We start from the raw sequence: 21,916 nt of genomic DNA, 5'->3' as shown, positions 1-21,916 counted from the left end.
AACTTCTCTGCTTTAGTCTGTTCTAATTACAAAACACTGGGGAGGAAGGAAGGCCAGTGATGTTTGAACAATGTATAGTTTAGGCTTATAGCCATAAATCCACCTCGTCTGACTAGTGCTGACACTTCCTTCTAGCAACAGTCTTCAGATCAAAGAGAACTCTATTAATACTTTGCGTCCCAGCACACGAAGACACAAAGTTGGCTTGGCTTTTCCCCCACTAGAAACCAACTTGGCAATGCTTGATACACACTATAATAAGTGGGTGAGGCCTTTGCCTACTCAACAAAATAATTTTGCTGTATAACCTTTATTTCTTTTCCTGTCCCCTCCCTCAACCCCATATTCCTTGTGAATGCTCACCTAAGTGAATCATCTGCAATTAGAGGGGTACATATTTCTCCAAGAGTTTGTTTTCAGATCTGCTCCCTAGACCTTCTAGTTTTTCAGTCTGGGAATTGTGTTGGGCTCCAGTTCCTCTTATCCCAGCAAGTAAGGAAAACAGCTTGTGGGTTACGAAAGTTATATGAGATGTCAAGTGAAGGTTGACTAAAGCCAGAAACAAATACAACCTCCAGCATGAAATTTAGAGATGCTTGACCCAGTTCTTGAAAATAATTAAGATCTAGCCTGCATTGCACCTGACCCTTTCTGAGCTGCTTTGCTGTTGTCATGGCTGCAGTGGAATATGGTTGCAGTGTCTCTTCTGGTCCCAGTGTTCTGCTTTCACTTAATAGAGGCATAGCAGGTGCCTGAGCCAGTGGCATAGCTTGTGCCTTACAAATTAACTGTGTGAGCACACACATTAGAAAGTTATTTAGGTTGCAAAGTCAAGTACTCAACAGTTAGGAAATGTCAGATTTACAGTTGTCCAGGCAACCTTAATTCTACTTTCTTGTGTGTCCATCCTGTACACTGAGAGAAGCAGGGGTTCAGTGAAAAAAGTAGCATGTGATCATGTAATTAAAGACCTTATCATAAGGCATATGGACAAGGGGGCAGAATCTGGCATTTCCAAACTTCTGAGTGAGCTCTTCTCACAACAGGGAAATATCCTATGATGAAAGTCATAAAAATAACCTCTTTATTACCAACAGCTAAAGTCAATGTTAAAATAGTATGATTCTCAGAGCACCTGCCACACTAAAGACAACTGTGTCATCAGCATATCTGTGCAGGAAAATTTTTCAGGTCTGTTTTTCTGTTTAATGCTTGAAAGGGAATGCTTACCACTCAGTACATGTCAAATTCATCTACAACACAATGTCTGAAAGAGTGTACCCAGGTGTTAGGACAGTAAAGATGTGGGATTGGTTTCCTAGCACAATTATTGAAAGCAAAGCAAATAAATATAATTGATTTTTAATACAGACAAATCAATACCACAACTTATTTTTAGAGGTAAAAGTATCTTCAGTAAAGGTACAAGGGAAAAGTTAAAGGGACACTGACAGTTTAGGCACAAATTTGATTTACTTTAGCACCATTATAATGTGATAGGGAATAGACTTGGGTTTTGTATTTAGTTGTGCTTAAACCAGGGTTGGCTCCAGGGTTTTTGCCGCCCCAAGCGGCGCAAAAAAAAAATCACGATTGGCACCTGCTCCTTTGCGCCACTTTCTTCTTCGGCGGCAATTTGGCGGCCGGTCCTTCCCTCCGAGAGGGACTGAGGGACTTGCTGCCGAAGAGCCCAACGTGCTGCCCTTTCCCCTTGGCCCCCCAAGTACCTGCTTGCTGAGCTGGTGCTTGGAGCTGGCCCTGGCTTAAACTCTCTGACTGTAACAGTACCAAAAACATTGCAAAGTTTGTTACTTCTGCTGTTAAAGTCACAAAGCAGCCAGCAGAGGGAGCAAAGTCACATTAGCAACACATCCTGTGCCAAGAACTATATTGACATTATTGATAACATTAATAACGCTGATGACAAACAAGGAAGCAAGTATGCACTATGTTACCTTATTCCCCCTTAGAAATTGAAGGAGCAGTCAGAGGAATTAGTGTTTGTCAGTCTGGAAGGAGGAAAGGAGTAGAGTGGTATTTACTTTCAAGCTTGCAAGTGGATAATTAAAAATACAAATCAAAAACCACCAGAAAAGTATGCATGGGTGTTGAATCTTTTTCTTGTGTTTTAATAGTGCTTTGCACTTCCATAGCAACTGTCATCTCATCTCAAAGTTCTTTATAAACCTTAATGAATTAAACCTCATAAAACCCCTATATGGCAGGTAAATAATTATATTATACACTGGTAAAAAGAGGCACACACAGCCTAAGTGACTGTCAAAGCCAAACTCTGAGCCAGTGGCAGGACTAGGATAAGAAATTTGACTTCCAGTTCCCTGCTCTACCCACTAAAAACATTTCCTCTTACTGAAACTGTATACTTACAATGTGTGGCAAATGGTGTGCCCCTGGCATAACTGTTTTTAAATAGAGGAAATGGCTGTAAATTTGCCAGTTGAACAAAACAATTGTTGTAAACTCTCCACTTCAGCATAAACAGACACATCCAGCTTTGAGGCCGGAAGCAGCCCACACTGCTTCAGTGCCTTTGCACTACACAGGCCAGTGGATTTATCAGCTGTATTCAACAGCTCCTGCCCTGCCCGCACAAATCCCAATGCACAGGCCTACTGGGAGCCCCATAGGACTTGACTCTAAGGAGTTTAAAGATGTAGAAACCCTGTTGGGTCAATCTGTGTCCCATCCCATATAAAACTTGCCTTTTCTGGCGTGCATACTTGTGTGATAGTTTAAAATTCACTTTCTGCAAATGTTAGTACAGTAGCACTTGTTCACTCAGCTGTTCACAGAAAACAAACACAAAAGGGATACAAATAGCCAAAGCACATGCACTTTTAAATACAAGTAAATACTAGTTGATTTTTTTTTTATTTCAGCATTTACCCAGCTCTGCTTGCAATGTTGAAAACTAAAAACACTGACTGTTATACACTAAACACTATAAACATTGTTTGGTTCTAGGGGGCACAAAAGGCTTGTGCTGGTGTGTGTGTATGTGAGGGGGGTTTACTAGTATTCTTGTTGGCAAATTGGAAAGGCTTATAAAACTATAGTACCTGGGCATTAGTGGATGACCTCTGCCCTCTCCAGTGCTCCTTCTGTTTCATGTACAAACCATCTTACACCTCTTTTTCGTCTTGCCCTCTAACATAAACCCCTTTAAATTGGGTTAAAGCCATGTCCCCAGAGCTGTGTATTGTAACATTTGATAGTGTATTGATAATCCACTTTAAACAGAAGTTTTAATTATGGCTACATTATTTTTATTGCTGTTTTAAGTTCTCAGTATGGCTTTGTTCATATAGGTGTTAGTCATCACCATCCAATCCTGAATATTTTATTGTTGGGGGAGGGGGAAGGTGAAAAACGTGAGTTTTCTCTATTCCTATCCCTCTCCCCTCCCCCCTAGCTCCTCTGCATTCACATACATATAATAATAGGCCTCTAAATCGAGGTAGAAGTTTCAGCTCTGGCTACCATTCACCCACCTCATCATCCCTTGAACAGCTGCAGATTCTTGTCACTGAGCTCTTACACCAAATGCATTAAAGAGTTTAGCAGTACAGTTGGTGTGCTTTTAAAAGACTAGGCACACTCATTCACAATCCAGAAAGTTTGGGGGTGGGGAGAGGGTAGTGAGAAAGGAGGAGGCTGGATTTAATGAGCTGACCACCTGCTCTTGTAATCCCTGTTTGCAAGCTATATGAGCCCATGAATTCAGACATGGCACTTACGGGCTTTGGGCTTATCTCTCAATCTGCAAGCACAGTCACAAGGAATGTGACCTCAGGAACAGAGATATGATGTCCTGGATACATTGGCAGGGAAAGCTAATAAAACATTTTAATATCGGTAGCTAATGCTGAGTGGGGTGTGGGTTAGGAAGCATGTAGGATTTTTTCTTCCCTTGGTATTTATTAGGAGTGGGAGAACCTACATTTCAGATTTGGGGTTCATTAAATCTCTAACCTCAAGTTGGAACATTACTGTTATGTCGCAAGAGAGACATGGATGCCATTACATCTGCCTGATTCAGCTCATATTTCTGGGATGGACTGCAAGCGGCATATGGGTGGGGGAGGGAGCAGTGCACTGACTGCACAGACAAATAGACACCTAGGGTTGGGCTCCTGCTGCATGGTCTTTTCAGAGGTATCCTCATTTGTGATGATGTCTTGGCCTGAGTCTGTCAAATTTGGATCCGCCAGTGTCTTAAGCATGTGGCCCATATTCTGTTCTGTGTCATGATATGCTCTGTGCAAGATGGGAAGAGGCAGTCAGGGTGCTGATTATGACGTCCTGATTTTTGCACTGCTCCACTCTAAGTTAGAGCAGCTGATGGGCTGCTCTATCTTATGCCAGCTGGCTTTGGTTTCTCAGGGGCTATATGCCAGCTGAGCATTGCTGGAGTGCAAGCACACACTGACCTGTCCTCAACATGCCCCCAACGCCAGAGTTGGCTGATGAATGATTGATGTGGATGCCATCTAAGTTGCTTTATATCAGCTGTGAGCTCCCCCATGCAGCCCTTCCAAACTAGCAAGCTTTTGCTATTTACTTGGTAGGCTCTGTTATTATGGAGGGCCTGAGTCCATTCATTAGCTTCACATGTGCCTGAAGCAAATGTTACATCTAAGGTATTATAGCCGGTGGGAAATTTACACTCTTTGCATAGATTGGATCCAGCTGAAGCATGGAACAAAATGCCAACATTCAGAGCAAGACCCCTGTATCATGCTTTCCTACTGTACATGTCTGTGCAGATGATTGCATTTGTTGCACACCTGGGTTCTCTTGGTCAGGAAATTTTATCCCCTATTTCCTTTTTTCCTCCTAGTATTCAAACCTAACAAACTGGCAACACCACTGTTTTATGAGTATATGGGGATGGCAGTTGCATGATTTCCTGTAAGTGACCAATCTTTAACCGATTAACCTGATTAAATCTTGAATTTGCATGTTGCTGTGAATTAACTTGCTGATTATGAAGGATGAGCCAGCAGCATTCTTAAACCATTTCCCTAGGTATCTTCTGTATTTGCACTCTGACATCCTATTGGGTGATGCCAAGCTCTCTAATGTGCAGTATGGGTATCCCTCATATGCAGTTTTCCCATTGTGAGTTAAATAGTAACCTAAAATGTATCTATAGAAATAAAATAACCAAGAGGATTTAATTAGAATGAGGCTTGGCGGTGGCTGGCATGTAGTTAAGCCTGTGGACTGGGACTCAGGAGATCTGGGTTCATTTCCCAGCCCCACTACAGACTTCTTGTGTGACCTTAAGCAAGTCACTTAATCTCTCTGTGCCTCAGTTCCCCATTGTAAAATGAGGTAATAATACTTGTTACTTTCACATAAGAAATGGTATCAATGGAACCATTTTAATTTCATGCTAATCTGTTATGGGGAATTGGTGTGTTAAAAAATCTCCAATTTCTAGAACAAATGAAGCAGGGATCCTATAAACAAAAGCCTCATTCACTACGTAACCCCAGTTTATTCCCTGAACAGTGTCCATCCTGTGCACTGAATAAAGCAGTGGTCCTGTGGGAAAAATAGTATATGATCCTGTCATTAAAGACTGTATCATAATGCATCTGCACATGGGGGAGGGAGGGATTTAGATTTCATGGGTTTTCCAAGCAACCTTAAATCTGACATTTCCTAACTCTTGAATACATCATTTTACAACTTAAATAACGTTCCTTGCCACAGTTTTAAGTAACATATTAGATGGATAAAGAATGCATGAGTTTGGTATATTCACTTCACTCATGAGTGGCGAGTCTATGTGTAAATTATGCAGGTCATCTCAAATGAATGTCAATAAAACCTTTAAAGCATACTATGCCATCTCTTATGTCCCTCACTTGCAGACATGTCACTCATTCTACATATCCCATTGGAAACCTGGGAAACTCCCCTTGCCTGTGATATATAGCTCCAATGTATATTTCTATCCCTGAAGGATTGTGAGACATTAGACTTTAAATTTGTCAATGGTGCAGGATGAAGTCAGGCTTCTTTTGGGGGTAATAAAAAGGTAATAATTGGAGATATACCAATCTCCTAGAACTGGAAGGTCATCAAAGTCCAGCCCCCTGCCTTCACTAGGAGGACCAATTTTTGCCCCAGATTCCTAAGTGGCCCTCTCAAGGATTGAACTCACAACCCTGGGTTTAGCAGGCCAATGCTCCAACCACTGAGCTATCTCCCCTCCATAGGGAAATTACTATGTTAGGGGGAAAGAAAAACTTTTCTGCATGTTGGATTTATTTATTTATTTTTGAGTGGAGATTGTTTGGAACCACTCAGGAGGTGGGGATTTTAGAAACAGTTGCATCCAGAGATGGATTTGTGAACAAAGTTCAGCAAAGGCAACCAACCCAATTTTATTACATAGATCCATTTTTGTTGTATAGGGTCAACATCTTTTCGTATCACAGGCAAGTATCTAGAGAAGGGCAGTCAAGAGCTCTCATTCTCGTTATATATTACCATTATCCAACCTAAACCTTGAAGCAGCAAAGCACTTAAGTGGTGGGATTCCCTCCAAGACCTTATCCATTTGGCTTATCATAAACACCTTGTCCAGTTCTGGAAAACACTTCATGCAGTTCTCTGGGATCCAAATCACTCAGTTTGACTCTGGATTTCATCACTCAGGTTTCTTTATTGGGCAGACAGCAAAGCTACGCTAAATTGATCAGATGCAAGTGTAGGGGATAGATATAGGGTGTACCACACATCCAAAGTTACACAGACAATCTTTTCCTTTATTTACATTTACACATTACATTGCATTTGCCATATATCACATCACACATTTTGGGATTAGCTTGGTCACCTTGCAGGAACCAATCCCTGTACAGGTCCCATAGTCCCTAGCATCAGAATGTTGCTGCTTATCTTAGCTAGCAAAGGCATCCTGACTCCAGCATACTGCTTGTCAAGCCCTTGTTTACAACTTAACCTTCCATTCACCTTCCCAATGATGCCCACTAAAAATGAGGCATGCTACTTATGTCAAGCCAGGCCCACATTAAGCAACTTGTGTAAATTGTTTTAGCTCCATTGAAGTAATAGGAGCTATGATAATTTACCCCAGCTGAGGATCTCATCCTGTACCACTGAGTTCAATGGGAACTTTACTGTTGATTTCAGTGGGCACAGGGTCAGATCCTTAAGCAATTTCAGTAGGACTTAAAGTTAAGCATGTGCTTAAGTGCTTTGATGAATCAGGGCCCTAGTTAGGTGGGAGAGGCTGTGCCCATGTCTATCCGCTCTGTGGAATCCAGAGAGTAGCTTATGTCTCCTCTTTGACAGGGATGTAAGGAAAGGATGACCAGGTGAGTGTTTATAGATGCCACTTACTATATATAACAGACTAGACACACTGGCAATATCAGTCTGAGTTTGTCTGATGTGACACGGAGAGTGGAAAAATGTTTTTAATAGAAGGAAAGTGTAACCTGAATTTTATAACTAATGCCAAGTTCATTGAAGGGTGACACAAAGAGGGTCATTTGGCTGGTACAGCACGTCCACATTATACGAAATAAAAAGTTACCAGTCTCTTCGGTCAGATTACCTGGAAAATATTTTCTTTTTCCAGAAGAAAGGGGAGGGTGGAAGTACCAATGCAGGAATGGCAAACTAAGTATCATTGAACTTGTTTGGATGCTATATATTTAAAATGGTTTGTTGATGATAGTTTTGCATTGGATTTAGCATTTGAAACCAGGGCACTGCCCGTTCAGTTTTCTATTTTCTTTATTTAGATTAGCGATAGCCCACAAAGTTTGAAACTTGGGGGCTGGGGTTTTGGCTTGTTCCATAATGGAGAGAAGAAGTAGCCATGAAACTCAGACCTGAATCTCAATCTAAACTTCCCAAAGCTCAAGGATTTATTTTGGGCCAATCTGTAATTGAGAGTTTACAAAACAATAACATAAGTAGATTACCAGTTGTTGTATACAATACAGTAGAGTGTAAGATCTTCAAAGAATGTCTTTCCATAGCAACTAGCATAATGGGACCCCAATCCCGTTTCAGATCTTTGAGTGCTACCACAGTACAAATGGTAAGTTTTTGGCATTTTCATTTTTCTATTCAGCATCAGAATGAGGAACCGAGAGTTCTAACAACAATCTTAAATGCAAGTGATTGAACAGATGAGCATGCAGCATAATGGAGCTCATAGGAGTAGAGACAAGGTGGGTGAGATAATATCTTTTATTGGACCAAATTGGTCCCATCTTGTGTCTCTAATATCCTGGAACCAACACAACTACAACAACACTGCAAAAAACTCATATGAATAGATAAATTTTGGATACCCTGTTCTGACTGTATCATGTTTGAGTATGCACAACTCTTTGGTTGTTTAATGGAAAGGTGAGGGCTTGTCATTGAGGATGGGAAGTACTAGTGGTAGAAAGATTTTAAAGAAAAAGCACATGCTACACTTAACTCACAAAAGGTCGTCTTCCCACACTGAAACCATTATAAACTGAGCTCTCCTTTAAGTAAAGGAATCGCAAATGCACAAGGGAATTGCACTGAATAAGTGAAAATAACTGGGGATGTAGTCAAAAATACAAACTTGAGGGGCCTAACTGTCCCATCAGTTGCATGGAAGCAACTAGCAGGATGATTGGCCCAAAGTTCAGGCATGCAGATGCATGGTCTCTGTGTCTGAGCCAATAAATGTGGAAAAGTAGCCAGCAGCAGCATTCCTATAAATCATTATGTGTGTCACTCAGTGAAGAAACAGTTCTTTCTGGCTGTTTTTGGACAAGACAAAAATTCATTCTGCCACACTGTTAATCAGCAATCAATAAGATTTGATCTTATGTAGTTCATTGGGGACTTGCTCAATTAGCTGTTACAGAAGCTTTCCCACTCCCACCCTGCTTTCTGCACATTTCATGACTTGGGAATAGACAGTAGCTCTTTTGTGTTTGGGTAGCATTAGAAGTTTTCTGTATTTTCCTATTAGTATGATCATTTTTCTTCTTGTTACTAATTATTTGGGTTAAGGTTAGATGATAAGTTTTTAGTAGTCTCACAGCATGGTGGGCGTTTGCATTAAATTATTTAAGTTTAGACTCATACAAAATTTCACCTTGTGCAGTAAACTATATCTGCAACATAAATATCTGTTCAGATTACACTCTCTAAAATGATCAGGCTTCCAGTGCTCATGTTAATTTGATTTGGGACTGCACTCAAATGTTTTTTCTCTCAAACCATGGTTTCATTTATAAGACTGCCCCAAAGTAGTGGTAATGAATGAAGCAGTTTGGAGGTTTGGTTCAGATAATCAGTAAAAATACATCCAAGTTAAAATGCTACCTGAACTATCCAATCCTTGAGTCTTTACAACTGAATTGGAAACCTCCCAAGAACAGGCTTTCACACTAGATTTCTAGGAGAACAGATTATCTCAATGTATTTTGGCACACCCACGCCCAGTACTGGCAGGAGGCAAGACATTAAAAGGAGGCACATAGGAGTAATAAGGGAGGAAAAAAGTTAACCAAATGTTTTAAACCTCAGATCACAAAGTATTTAAAACAAAAAAGAGAGGACTATCAATCAGCACTATGGATACTGCTACACCAGTATGGGGTACCCAAGAGCTTAGTGTGCCTAGTAGAAGAACCATACCGCAGTTCATTTAGCTATGTGAGGGTCAATGATTGTATTACAGACTGGCTTTCAGTGGACTCAGGAATGCATTCTCTGACCTAAATTATTTAATGATTGAGTAGATTATCTGATAACAAAGCTGATGAAGGCCAAAATAGGATTTGTGAAATACAAAGATTCCTGTTTAGAGAACCTCAAACATGTGACATTGCCTTACTTGGAGAGACTACTGAACAACTACAGATAATTTGGGAGAGCTGCAAAACACTACAAAATCTATGGGACTTAATATCAATGTTGATAAAACCAAAGCCATGCACGCCTCCTATAAAATGGAAACGAATGACCTGCCAACACTTTATGAAGATGGCAATGATATTGATTTTTGTCACAAAAAAGGAGATGCTTAGACAATCTAGGAAAGTTGCAGTCTTACACCAGTTGTGAACATGATGACTGCAATGGTGACCCGTGTCCAACATACAAAAGAATATACACTTTCATAGAAGGCTTATAGAGGTGAGGCTAAAGGAAGTAGAGCGTAAGGCTGACCACGAATGAGGTTGGGAGATGCAAATTTGAGGGATTTAAGAAACGTAAATTCTCCCATATTGATTCTTGCCCAAGGAAGAAGACTTGTAAGGGGCTGTTAAAAATGGAAGTCCATTCCATACACCACCCCAAGATATGGGAATCTGACGCTATAATCATGAAGTAAAAGAAATACAGAATAATGCTATCAAGACAATTACTCCCCACAGTAAAATGGTTGGCTCAAACTGTGGTTGAAAAAAGACATATGGTGGCATTTCCAAATAATTTAAGGAGGAGTTTTGGAGAAGCACAAATGGCAGATAGACACCTGTCATCTGTGTTTTGAAAACTTTCCCCTATTCAGCTTAGGTATCATTGATTTTTTTTTTCAAATGGATTTATGTTCCTAAACCATTTAGACACCTTTGGAAATCCTACCCATAGCCTAGATTAGACAGCAACTCTTGCATGTTAATTAGAGCTGGTTAAAATGGGAGAAAATGTTACCTCTCTTGTTAGTTAATGTTTTCTAAGACAATGCATTTTCCCAGTCTACTCTGGTTCTATCCCTCACTGCAAGCCATTAATAGATCTCAATTCTGCTAACATTGAAGTCAGTGGAACTTTACCATTTACCCTAATGGGAGCCGGATTGGTCTCATAGTGTGCACTGAAGGAACAAGCTGTTTTATAGCTTGATGTGTTAAAGAGCCAGGTCATGAAGTATGTTGTTGTCTTTAGGACAGTGCAAGCATAGCTTTGCTGAATGTACACATTGGTGGGACACTGAAGAGTTAATAATCAATTGCTACTTAATGAACATATAACCACCTTATTAAATCCACATTGAATGTGTAGTTAAGTGTACTCAGGGCATTTTAATTTAAAATGTTACCATAAAATCTGTAAGTGGAATTAGTGTGATGCTTCTGAGATTACATTAGCAGCAAAACAGGGGGTGGATAGTTATTGTTAATTAAACCACACTGACAGGATCCAGTGGAATCTTAACAATATTTAAGTTCTATATATTTTTTTTTATATCTTACAGTTACAAGATCCCCTGCCCACCAGCAGCTTACTTCTTTCTGTATTTGAATAGTGGGAGAGTTTTTAAATACTTTTATTTGGTCCATAAAATTAGTGAAACCATCTAGTTGTCTCTGGAACAGGTTTTGCTACAATGTGCTCTATGGAGTGATGGAACATAATTATTTTACCATGTGTTTGTTTACTAAAACCTTTTTATGGAGTTAATTTCTCCCATCAAACCAGTCTCTAAAGAGAGCTGTTGATTAGACTCTCTGTGATGAAAGTGCCTTATTTCAGACCCTGCACATGCTCACAGTTTTTGCAGCAAGTCCAGTATTTTCATACAGATCACTGCTGCTCTGGTCAAATACTACTGATAGCCACAGGTTTTTTTCTGATCAACAATTTTCTTTCTCTGCCCCCACTCCAAATTAGAAAATCACATGAGAATGCACAGACCAGTGGGATTTCTGTATGTGGAAGCTGTCTTTCTGGAAACCACCTATCAGACATTGCTGTACTTCCACAGGGGCACCTGGGGAATGGCCAGGTCTGCTTGCCCCCAACATTTCTCTGTCCCTACTAGGAGTAGTTGCTCCAGCTGTTCAGCTATTACTAGTCCAACAGCCTCTTCCCTTTGTGGCCTCTGCTTTCCTCACATTGGTTCTCTTCCAATTTCTTTCCCTTACCATCTCCTTTCACCTTCAGGTCTGGGCAAACTCACCAACCTGCTGCCTCTATTTAATCTCCTGCAGATCTTTTAGTGTCGCAGTTTCCTCTCTTTGCTCGCCACCAACATTGCTCACTCTTCCCCTCTATTCCCCCACCGTACAATCCTCTCTGATCTCCAGGTTCTCAAGTGTATCATCTCCAGTGGATTTCTCTGCAGTTCTTGGCCCTATCCTTCCCTCCTTGACCTTATTTCAGATAGCCTAGATTTTTTTTTAAGCCAACCACTGCATCCATTGCTCTAGGGGCTAGGGCCCTGCCAGCACCTGCCCCATAGAGGATTCTGCATGTGGTAGGAGAAGAGTACAGTGGGCTTGGCTCAACTCAGCTGATATATCTATGATTATATCCAGATTAAATGTTGGAGGGCCTCACTGCTGTTGTCCTGCCACTCTGGGAGGGAGAAAGGACCCCTCTTACTTGCCCCACTGCTCCCAAGGGAAGGGGAACCCTTGCTACAAGGGAGGGAGCCTAGAAACATCACTCAAGTGGGTGGCAGGGCCATGGGGACTCCATGTCATGGTGTGCCTGTAGCCCCATAATCAGGGGTGCTGGGACAATTTTTATAGTGGGGATGCTGAATGCCATTGAACCGAACTGTAAACCCTGCATATAATGGAAACCACGTCAAGTGAGGGGGGGAGGAGGCGCAGTACTCCTAGTTCCAGCACCAATGCCAGTACAGCCTTAATCCGGCCATAATGGCTACCATCTGCTGTATATCCTCCTAATTCTCCTATTGCAGGCCTCAAATCCATTCAACATCCTGCTTTTTAAGTTTTTCTACTCACCTGCCAATCTGACTGTCACCCCCTACCTGAGTCTCCCTGCTTTGATTTATTTTGTCCTTGCATATTTCTATTACTTTCCATTACTAGACGGAAAGATAGAATAATCAATAACAATGCAGAAAACACAGATGTGTTCAATGAATATTTTTGTTCTGTATTTGGGGGGAAAAAAAGATGATGCAGTCATAGCATATAACATTCTTTCCATTCCACTAGTATTTTAGGAGGCTGTTAAACAGCAGCTACTAAAGTTGGACATTTTTAAATCAGCAGGTCCGGATAACTTGCATCAAAAATGTTTAAAAGAGTTGGCTAAGGAGCTTGCTGGTCCATTTAATGTTGATTGTCAATGTGTCTTGGAACACTAGGGAAGTTACAGAAGACTAGAAAAGAAAGCTAATATTCTGGCAATATTTAAAAAGGGTAAAGGAATAATCGGTGTAATTATAGATCTGTCAGTCTGCAATCAAACATGGAGCGGCTGATACAGGACATGATTAATCAAGTATTAAAGAAGGATAATATCATTAATGCCAATCAATATGGGTTTATGGAAAATAGATCCTGTCAAACTAACTTGGTATTCTTTTATGATGAGATTACAAGTTTGATAAAGATAATAGTGTTGATATAATATATTTAGACTTCAAGGAATTTGACTTGGTACTGCATGACATTTAGATTAAAAAAACTAAAATATAAAATGAACATGGCACATTAAATGTATTAAAAGCTGGTTAACTGATAGGTCTCAAAATATAATTGTAAATGGGGAATTATTACTGAATGGGTGTGTTTCTAGTTGGGTTCTGCAGGGATTGGTTCTTGGCTCTATGCTATTTAACATTTTTATTAATGACCTGGAAGAAAACATAAAATCCTCACTAATGAAGTTTACCGATGACACAAAAACCAGGGGAAGTGGTAAATAATGAAGAGGATAGAGAGTGATATGGATTGCTTGATAACCTGGACCCAAGCAAACAATATGTGCTATATGGCTAAATATAAATGTATACATCTAGGAACAGAGAATGTAGGTGATATTTGGAGGACGGGGGATTCACTCCTGGGAAGCAGTGACTGAAAAAAAATTGGGGGTCCTGGTCAGGGCCGGCTCTAGACCCCAGCGCGCCAAGCAGGCGCGTGGGGCGGCCCTTTCCCTGGGGGGCGGCATTTGGCTCCGGCTGAGCTCCCGCAGGCGTGCCTGCGGCAGGTCAACCGGAGCCCGGGAGGAGCGGACCTGCCGCAGGCATGACTGCGGCGGGTCCCCTCTTCCCGCGGCTCCGGCTGAGCTCCCGCAGGCACGCCTGCGGCAGGTCCGCTGGTCCCGGGCTCCGGTTGACCTGCCGCAGGCATGCCTGCGGGAGCTCAACAGGTGCCGCGGGAAGAGGGGACCCGCCGCGGGACCGGGGAAGGGGCGGCGCTGCGCACGGCTGCTTGGGGCAGCCTATTTTCTAGAGCCGCCCCTGGTCCTGGTGAATGATCAACTGAACACGATCACCCAGTATGATGCTGTGGCCGAAAGGGCAAATGCAATTCTTGGCTGCGTACACAGAGGAATCTTGAGTAAGAGAAGAGAGGTTGTTTTAGCTCTGTTTTTTTTTTTTTTTGTACTGGTGTGACCGCTGCTGGAATACTGTGTCCAATTCTGGTGTCCACAATTCAAGAAGAATTTAAATTGGAAAGGATTAAGAGAAGAGCTCCAAGAATGATTAAAGGATTAGAAAACATGTTTTATAGTAATAGACTCAAAAAGCTCAATCTATTTAGCTTAAACAAAGAGCAGGTTATGGGGTAACTTGATTACAGTCTATATAACAAATATTTAATAATAGGCCCTTCAATGTAGCAGAGAAAGGTATAACACAATCCAATGCCTGTAAGTAGAAGCTAGACCAGTGGTGGGCAACCTGGGGCCCACGAGGTGCATGTGGCCCATCAGGGTAATCTGTGGGCTGCAGACATTTTCTTGATGTTGACTGTCCGCAGCTCCCAGTTCGCTGTTCCCGGAAAAGAAGGCATAAATTCTTAACAATGAGAATAATTAACCATTGGAACAAATTACCAAGTGTCATGGTGGATTCTCCATCACTGACAATTTTAATATCAAGATTGGATGTTTTTCTAAAAGGTCTTCTCTAGGAATTATTTTGGGGGAGTTTTATGGTTTGTGGTATACAGAAGATCAGACTAGATGATCACAATGGTCCCTTCTAGCCTTGGAATCTATGAAGCTATTAATTCAAACTCTTCTTTCTCATCTTACTTCTAAGGCTATCCCAGCCTACTTCTCATCTTTTGTTGATTCCCCATTCATCCCCTTTGATCTGCCATTTCTGCTTGGTTGGTTGTTCACCAATCTTTTCCTTTCAAGAGCAGTGTCTTGCCTTTACCCAGCAAAATGGGTAGCCCATGCAAGGGAATAAAAGGGGTATAAGTAACTCAGTACTCCACAGCACAGGCACACAGCAGGGGTCATGACCAAGCCCTGCGAAACAATAACACATCTCATGAAATTTCACTGTTGTAACCCTTATCTACACTCCACCCTTTGGTTATAACCTTGTGCTGTGGAATGTCTTACTCAAATCGCATGCATGTTACAAGCTTGTTTTCATATGTAAAATGCCATGCACATTGATGGCATTGTATAAATGCTAAACACTAATAATAGACACAGCCATATGTCTTGGCTAAGTAACACTCTTTTCCTTCCTACTGTCAACATTTTTGGGTAATAGTCATTTTTGGAAGAGACAGATAAGACATTTGAGGCAAAAATGTTGTACAGTACAATGAAGAGTGCCATTACCTATACACCTTTAAGAAAGAAGCCCATTGTGATCTGTGATGCTAAAAGGGGGTAGTTTTAAATTGCTGTACACCAATTTTATTTAAAAATTCCTAAAAACAGTCAGTTTAGAGAAGCAGGAAGTGATAGGCCAGCCCTTCCTAATTGTTTCTTGTACTGCCAATTCAGGGGTGTGGCTCCCACTATTTAGTCAGATGGAATCCTTTACATATCTTAGAGGACACCATGATCAAGACCAAGCAAGGCTATTTGAACATTAAAGGAAATAGAAAAAATTAAACACAAATTACAGAACACAAGTGATAAACTGGTTACGTCCATTACAATCTCTTCTGAACATCTCTGTGTGGAGACCTTTTAACAGAGATTACACTCATGAGAGTTTAGCGTAGATGGACCAGTTATTAATAAATAACCAGATAGTTTAGAGTTGACCAAAAAAGCAATATTTACATCCCAAGAAACCGAAGACAATATTTAAATCAGTTACTTAGAAGAAGCCATTTAAGGAGCTGTTTTGAGGCAGGCCAATTAATCAATATTAGGAATTTTAAATCCAATGAAATCCCACTATTTCTCTGTTTTACCAATGTTTAGCCCCTGTCTCCTATTCAGGAATTCATGGGGGGTCTAACCACTTAGTGATAAACAGGAGAAGCTGTTAGTCTTTTAAGTCACAACAGTATTTCAATATTCCAACAAAATCCTAACAGGAGTTTTAAATCTAATCCTTTTGCAGTGTTTTAATTAACTTCTTCTCACCAATCCATGCTAAAGTTTTGTGGAGATTTACTTCAGTTGGTTTCTCCTTGAGTCTTCTCTATTTTTCTTATGTCTGTGGCAGCATGCTCATAGAGATGGGCGGGATGAGAGCTGTAGTACTTGCAGTCTCAGCAGAGTAGCAGAGGTATGTGAGTGTGAGCTAACTTTTAGAGTCTTTTGTACCCTTCTTATTTTCATGATATTATAGGAAAACACACTTCTTTCATGTTTGTTTAGATGCAGGTTGTTGGTATCACTCTTTCATTGGCTCCTTGTCTTTGGGGTCAGCATAGGTGACACTTTCAGCCCCTGAATGTGCAGTCTCTTTAAGGAATATGCAACATTCCTTTAACTGCCTTTGTTCTTCTCTTGGCAGGAAGGATTCAGATACCTTTTTCAAATTAGTTTTAACTCTGTCTTTTTATTGAGACCATTTTCTGAATTTTTTTTTTTTTACTTTGATTAGAGTTTGACAGGAAATGAACTTCTGTTTTCAAAAAGTCCAAACACTGTTCTTTATGTAAGAGTTTTTAGTTCTTTAAACAGTCTTTTAGATTAAATAACTCTTAAAGTCTTTAGTTTAAGTTGTTGACTGCACGACAATTTCTGGAATAATTTAACTTAAATGATTTCTTACATAATTACTCTAGCATCAAATGATCTTGCTATATTTGCACATAAAACAGCTTACTACTCATGTAACAATATCAGACAGTTATTATAGAGAGGCTTGCATTTAGATACAAAATATTTTCAGATAGGCAATAAAGGAATCTTATGCCATCTTAAGCATTTGAGAAACAACAAAGGTTTCACCTTTAAGTGGAAACATATGTTGGAAATAACCAGTATCTTCTGTGAAACATTTCCGACCATAACTGTTCTCCAGATTTGAGAATGAAGATTTTAGTGTTTGCAAAAGAAATCAATTTCTGTAAGGATATTTCTAAAATTTGATGTGTGGATTTAAACTCAAGTTTTTCTTTGGGCTGGTCTACACTAGCAGCGCTATATTGGCACAGCTGAACTGAAGTAGCTGTGCTGCCGTAGCATGTCTGGTGAAGATGCTCTGTGCAGACAGGAAAGTGCTCTCCCATCAGCATAATTACTCCACCTCAGCGAGAGGCAGAAGTTGTGTTGGCAGGAGAGCATCTCCTACTGACACAGCACCGGTGTGGACAGTACTTAGGTCGTTGTAACTTTCATCACTCAGGGTGTGTGTGTGTGTGTCTTTTTCACACCCCTGAGTGATGTAAGTTAGATCGACTTAAGCAATAGAGTAGACCTGCCCTTTGAAAATGGAGGGGTTGGGGAGGGTTTGGTATAGCTCCACTTTACCTGTAGATTTATTGCTCTGATAAAACAACCCTGCAATCCTTTCAGAATCAAGTTTCTTCCAATGATGTTTACATGGTTTGTCTTCTTGAGATTTGCTTGTCCTTGGGAGCTACAAGCAGAAAGCTTCTGGAATTTCTTTGATTAGCTTTAACATTTTGTAACATACTTTGCTAAACATATGTGTTATATTTCCAAGCATCCTGGCTATAACATATTTGTCACTATGCCTTAATATTCAGTAAAGGCGCAAACAAGTTTGTAACTTAAATAACTTATCTAATTAATATAATTTTTTCATTAACATTGAGGTTGTTCCCCCATAGATCATTTTAATGCCTTATTTTAGCCATGTTAGTCCAATTATTAGCTCGTTTAGTTCTGGCAAAGAAAAAGCTTATATCTTTGACTGCAAGTGGTATGTTGAGAGCCAGCCAACCCCTAATGATGGACCTAGGAGATTAAACAGGTCCCTCACCCCAAAGAGACATACTTCATTACGTTACTTCAGAGCTCCATTCCATTCGTTGTGTGTGCGCGTGTGCAGTGAGTATGGGTTGCAGAACTTAGCCCTTACTTTGTTAAAATCTGAAAAACATTGCTAATGATAAGCAGAGAAACAGTGTTTCCTTCCCCGGGTCTGGCCTAATGTGTATCTCCAGAGACCATGGTAAGCACAGTGGTAAATTGATTTTAAAGAGTACGACATTTCTAACTTTTTATGCAAGATTGGCTAGAGTTTCAGGCTCCTACTTAACAGCACTAAATGTAGGGCTGGAAGTGTTGCTGTGGTGTGTGTGTGTGTAATATATAATATAGGCAGATTCCATTATCATCTTTCTTGGGATTCTTCCTATTGCAATAGAAAAATCAACGGTAAAATAACTGGATGGACTATCTAAATGAAGAAGCAAAGGGTACCAATGTGACTCCCAAATTTGTCCCATAGTTTTGTATATGGTACAGTATAAAGCAATGACTATTTTTACATGGCCTGCATGTTATGCCTAAGCGACATAAGTTATACTGACCAAAGTACTAGTGTAGACACATGTCTCCTGACCACCACATACTGTATATATGCTATCTGGTAGGCTAAGGTAGTACTCTTCATGCAGCCACTTCAGTGCAACTGCAGAGTGTAACATGTGAGTGACAAAACAAGAAGGGTGATTATATCCATTACCTTCAGAAACTGCTTTTACAAGTGAGAAAAACACAGCCACCAAGGCAGGAAGTAGGAGGAAATGGATTCAGCCCCGGCAGAGGGTGGAGGAAAAGTGATGACATCCCTTTGCAGTAGGTGACTAATAGAGGTTGCTATTAATATCTAGTCAGTTCAAACCATGACAGTTTTCTTTAACATGCTGGGAATATATGGAAGGTATAAATATTTGCTTTTTCAGTTTGGAGTCCTTTAGAAAGGATGGTATGCTACATTTCCAGGGAGCACACGTGCATGCCTGCACATACACAGGCAATATACATATGCACACATATGTAATTATCCATATGATGTGCAATCATACAATCTTTAATCTCCTGGACCAATCTATTATTGGAGGGCATACTTTTTAAAAAATAAAAAATCTTTTTTTTAAACATACAGCCCATTTTTTCCCAATTATATCTCTGTTTTAAAATCAGTTCCACAATAGATATATTCTTCAGTGGGTCATTGAGTCCACTCAAAAGTGCCTCCCACTTTGCAAAGGTAATTAACTTCATTAGTACTCTACCTTAATAGTGCTTCAGCAGAGCATTTGAGTGTCAATTTCTATTAACCGTACACTAGCTCCTGGATGCAATAATTTGAAGCAGCATTCAGATGGTGACACTTTAAGAGGTTTAAGAGAGCTCTTTTGCGGGGTGTTTTTGCCACTCTTACCAAAGGTTTTCAGACTGAATGCAATTTATTTTAATTTTTTTTCAATCCTTTGCTAAATCCCTGTTTGGAATGACAACTTTCCAGTCCTATAAAATATGCAGAAGCTCAAAGCTACCTTGAACAACCCTCCCTGCCAAAACCACAATTTGCTGCCAATTTTAATCCAAATCAGCCCCCAAACCTCATTTTCATTAGTGTCCTAATGCTTGTGTATTAAGCAAATAGGCTTATGAAGGCTAAAATCCTTTTCTGAAGTGCCTGCTCCACCCAGGAACTGAAAAGGATTTGGTTAAAATCATGATACCAATATATCCAGTATTCCAAATGTTTGGTGATACCCATAATGCAAACTTTTTGAACTAATTTGTTTCTGACTATTACATGAAAGGGAAAGACGTACCCTTAACATTTCCATTGAACTGTATTTGTAACCACCAATGAGGTATTTTGTCATTCATAATTTGAAATGAGTTAACTCAAAGTAGCTGTTGGAGTAACCACATTTTAAAAGAGCAATGAGAGCAAGGTGAAAAAAGAAAATTAGGTGGTGAGGAAGGAAGTGGGAGGAAGAAGAGGGCTGCCCAGCCAGGGCCAGTGTCCTGCCTGATCTTCCTGTCATGTGAATTTTCCTTATGTGCCACTAGTGCACAAACATTAAATGTTGCACATACATATTAATCATACTGAAGCTGCTATCCTGAGCTCCAGTCAGCTTTTAGTTTTCCCCTTCCACTGACTATGAGTCTCCAGCTTGCTTCTCCTTTCGCTCTGCCCACTTGCGAACATTTGCTTTGTGGTTAAAGAGGATAGAAGTGGAAGGGGGAGTTGTTGTGGCCTAGTGCTGTTACCGCAAGTCATGGAAACAAGGGGGAAATCTCCTACGGTGTTGCAACCTCCAGTACCTAGTATCATATTTGTGATGGGTTGGATCACAGAAAACCCCTTGGGAAATGCCAACTAATGTGCTGAGACTACCTCTGAGCCAGTTTTCCCTGGCAGCTTGGGACTTCAGCGCCCTGCCTGGTTTGAGCTAGACATGCTAGCCTGCTCCAAACACAGACCCAGGTCTGAACAACGTCCCTCCAAAACTGCTGGCTTAACTGAAAACAGCTTAAGAAGTGTTCCTGTCTCCGACACTCAGATGCCCAACTCCCAATGGGGTCCAAACTCCAAATAAATCTGTTTTATCCTGTATAAAGCTTATACAGGGTAAACTCAAATTGTTTGCCCTCTATAACACTGATAAAGAGAGATGCACAGCTGTTTGCCGCCCCCTCCTCCTCAGCATTAATACGTACTCTGGGTTAATTAATAAGTAAAAGTGATTTTATTAAATACAAAAAGTAGGATTTAAGTGGTTTCAAGTAATAACAGACAGAACAAAGTGAATTACCAAACAAAATAAAATAAGCTAATACAGTAAGAAAGTGATTACAGATTAAATCTCACCCTCTGAGATGTTCCAGTAAGCTTCTTTTACAGACTAGCCTTCTTCTAGTTTGGGTCCACCAATCACTCACCCCTGTGGTTACTATCCTTTGTTCCAGTTTCTTTCAGGTATCCTTTGGGGGTGGAGAGGCTCTCTCTTGAGCCAGGGGAAGCAGTAATTACTGCAGTGTAAATTGCCCAACCTAAGTTGATTTAAGATTGTAGTGTAGACATGCCCTTAAGCAATGTGTCCACCACCTGAGAAGAGAGACTAGGGTAGAAAATTCTGCTATAAAGCATGAAATTACATATAATAATATCAGAGGAGACTACCAGGGGCAAAACTGTACAAGGAAGCATTTGCTAACATTTTAGCATTTTATCACACTAGCTGCAGGGAGTGTTGGCGACAGCTGTTGGGCAGATCCAACTTGCAGGAATAAGTGGTGTGGAACCAAAGGTTGTGGGGTGAAAATGATATTGGGGTCACTGTTGGGAGGAGCAATTCTGTCCCAACCCTTTCACTGTGCCAAAGGAAAAAGGGTGTGGGGGGGGGACGGAGTGGCCATCACCAGGAAGAAGGAAATTTGGGTGAATAATGCATTCATTGTAACAGTCACATTAATATATTAGTTTGAGAACTGCATAGATTCACCAGTTATACAAAATCATGCTGCTCAAAATATTTGACACTATTTATTCTCTTTCTGGTTTGTTCTGAACACCATCCTCACTTGGGAACTCCCTGAACAAAATATAAGGGCTTTTCTATACTTGAAATCAACTGTGTGGGTTCTCTTGATATCATTTTATACCTAATTTAAATTAGTTTAATTTTCCTCTGTAAATTACAGGGGTAAATGTGACACTTGGTGCCCCAAAAACGACACTCTGCAAAGCCTGTTCCAAATTCTAGACCAC

At 40.5% G+C, this 21,916-nt stretch overlaps 1 long non-coding RNA gene across 1 annotated transcript in view; it reads left to right on the top strand.

Annotated features, from left to right (window-relative positions):
* Positions 1 to 21,916, top strand: part of LOC123364673 — a 55,542-nt gene that overhangs the window by 7,493 nt on the left and 26,133 nt on the right. Inside the window, exon 2 of the long non-coding RNA XR_006577205.1 lies at positions 8,144 to 8,243. This is a non-coding gene — a long non-coding RNA (uncharacterized LOC123364673). The remainder of the gene's footprint in view (positions 1 to 8,143; positions 8,244 to 21,916) is intronic.

The sequence above is a fragment of the Mauremys mutica genome, chromosome 2, assembly GCF_020497125.1.
Source record: "Mauremys mutica isolate MM-2020 ecotype Southern chromosome 2, ASM2049712v1, whole genome shotgun sequence".
In the NCBI taxonomy this organism is placed as follows: Eukaryota; Metazoa; Chordata; order Testudines; family Geoemydidae; genus Mauremys; species Mauremys mutica.
This window is presented reverse-complemented; position numbering and strand designations above follow the sequence as displayed.